Raw genomic sequence first — 2,774 nt, 5'->3', positions numbered from 1 at the left:
CAGCTCTCTGGTCTTGGCCATTGTGGAGAGGTTGGAGTCTGTTTGATTGAGTGTGTGGACAGGTCTCTTTTATACAGGTAACGAGTTCAAACAGGTGCAGTTAATACAGGTAATTAGTGGAGAACAGGAGGGCTTCTTAAAGAAAAACTACCAGGTCTGATAGAGACGGAATTCTTACAGGTTGTTAGGTGATCAAATACTTATGTCATGCAATAAAATGCTAATTAATTACTTAAAAATCATACAATGTGATTTTCTGGATTTTTGTTTTAGATTCCGTCTCTCACAGTCTCCCTGTTTCCAAGATGGCATAGCAGTTTAGACGTCTTTTGTCCTCGTCTTGTCGTGTCCGTATATATATATATATATATTTACAACTTTTTCACATACATTTTTAAATTTTCCATCAACTCATCTTCAAAACACTCTCCTGCAACCCGCCTCACCAATTTATATTTATAAAAAGTATTATTTACCTCAAATCTGTAATCCTCCAATAAGCTAGCCAGAAACTCCAAGAAGCTAGCCAGAAGCTAGCTCCAGAAGCTAATCAGAAGCTAGTTCAGAAGCTAGTTAGCTTCTTTACTGGCAAATCGTTAGTATTTAGCTAACCACGGTTTGTGGTCATCAGCTATTCTTTAGCTCGAAAATCTATCGCCAGTTTTGTATGGCGCAGCGCAGCGCGGCTCGGGTGGTTGATGTCCTTGATGATCTTTATGGCCTTCCTGTAACATCAGGTGGTGTAGGTGTCCTGGAGGGCAGGTAGTTTGCCCCCGGTGATGCGTTGTGCAGACCTCACTACCCTCTGGAGAGCCTTACGGTTGAGGGCGGAGCAGTTGCCGTACCAGGCGGTGATACAGCCCGCCAGGATGCTCTCGATTGTGCATCTGTAGAAGTTTGTGAGTGCTTTTGGTGACAAGTCGAATTTCTTCAGCCTCCTGAGGTTGAAGAGGCGCTGCTGCGCCTTCTTCACGATGCTGTCTGTGTGAGTGGACCAATTCAGTTTTGTCTGTGATGTGTATGCCGAGGAACTTAAAACTTGCTACCCTCTCCACTACTGTTCCATCGATGTGGATAGGGGGTGTTCCCTCTGCCCCTTTGACATTGAGTGTGAGGTTATTTTCCTGACACCACACTCCGAGGGCCCTCACCTCCTCCCCCTGTAGGCCGTCTCGCGTTGTTGGTAATCAAGCCTACCACTGTGTGTCGTCCGCAAACTTGATGATTGAGTTGAGGCGTGCGTGGCCACGCAGTCGGGGTGAACAGGGAGTATTTTCCAAGGGAGGACGAGGGGAGGGCCTTGTATGCATTTCTGTGGGTAGACTAAAAGTGGGTTAGAGTAGCCGCCAGTCTTATGAAGATAGCATTAGAATATGAAATGTAAATATTTGAAAGAACAATAACACTTTCATTACTTTATGTTACTGTGTAAAATCTATTTCATTTGTGTATTGCCTTTGTTACGACTATGAAACACAGTAAAAGCATATTTTTATGATGACAAAACAAATACAAATTTCTCAAACCATCAAGATGCAAGGTCAATTATGAAAATATTAGTAACCTAAACATCATTATAAGCACCAAGTATGCTTGTGAGTTGTGAAAATCATCAACAGGGGATCATAGATTCTACCTGGTCAGTCTATCATGGAAAGAGCATGTGTTCCTAATTGTTTGTACTCTCAGTGTATAGAGCGTGTGAGCATGTGGGCTTAGCAGACATTTGACAGATGACACACAAAATAGAAAAGCAAGGTATTGCAGCTTTTCAAGTCTCTCTGATAGGAGACTCTCGAACGAAGCTCATCCATTTCCTTCTCCAGTGACTGGACATTTGCCAATAGAACAGAGGGGAGCACCGTTCTGTTTTCTCTTCGCCTCAATTTCACCAGGACTCCACGTCTATGCCTGCAGTATTTTGGTAGCCCATGGAACAAAGGAATAAGGTCCATGATCTCGCCATCACGGTTGACAACTCCATTGTGTCCTCCTCCCAGAGCGCTAAGAACCTTGGCGTGATCCTGGACAACACCCTGTCGTTCTCAACTAACATCAAGGCGGTGTCCCGTTCCTGTAGGTTCATGCTCTACAACATCCGCAGAGTACGACCCTGCCTCACACAGGAAGCGGCGCAGGTCCTAATCCAGGCACTTGTCATCTCCCGTCTGGATTACTGCAACCGCTGTTGGCTGGGCTCCCTGCCTGTGCCATTAAACCCCTACAACTCATCCAGAATGCCGCAGCCCGTCTGGTGTTCAACCTTCCCAAGTTCTCTTCACGTCACCCCGCTCCTCCGCTCTCCACTGGCTTCCAGTTGAAGCTCGATCCGCTACAAGACCATGGTGCTTGCCACGGAGCTGTGAGGGGAACGGCACCTCAGTACCTCCAGGCTCTGATCAGGCCCTACACCCAAACAAGGGCACCGCGTTCATCCACCTCTGGCCTGCTCGCCTCCCTACCACTGAGGAAGTACAGTTCCCGCTCAGCCCAGTCAAAACTGTTCGCTGCTCTGGCTCCCAATGGTGGAACAAACTCCCTCACGACGCCAGGACAGCGGAGTCAATCACCACCTTCCGGAGACACCTGAAACCCCACCTCTTTAAGGAATACCTAGATAGGGATAAAGTAATCATTCTCACCCCCTCCTTAAAAGATTTAGATGCACTATTGTAAAGTGGCTGTTCCACTGGATGTCATAAGGTGAATGCACCAATTTGTAAGTCGCTCTGGATAAGAGCGTCTGCTAAATGACTTAAATGTAAATGTAAATG

The sequence above is a fragment of the Oncorhynchus keta genome, chromosome 36, assembly GCF_023373465.1.
Source record: "Oncorhynchus keta strain PuntledgeMale-10-30-2019 chromosome 36, Oket_V2, whole genome shotgun sequence".
NCBI lineage: Eukaryota > Metazoa > Chordata > Actinopteri > Salmoniformes > Salmonidae > Oncorhynchus > Oncorhynchus keta.
This window is presented reverse-complemented; position numbering follows the sequence as displayed.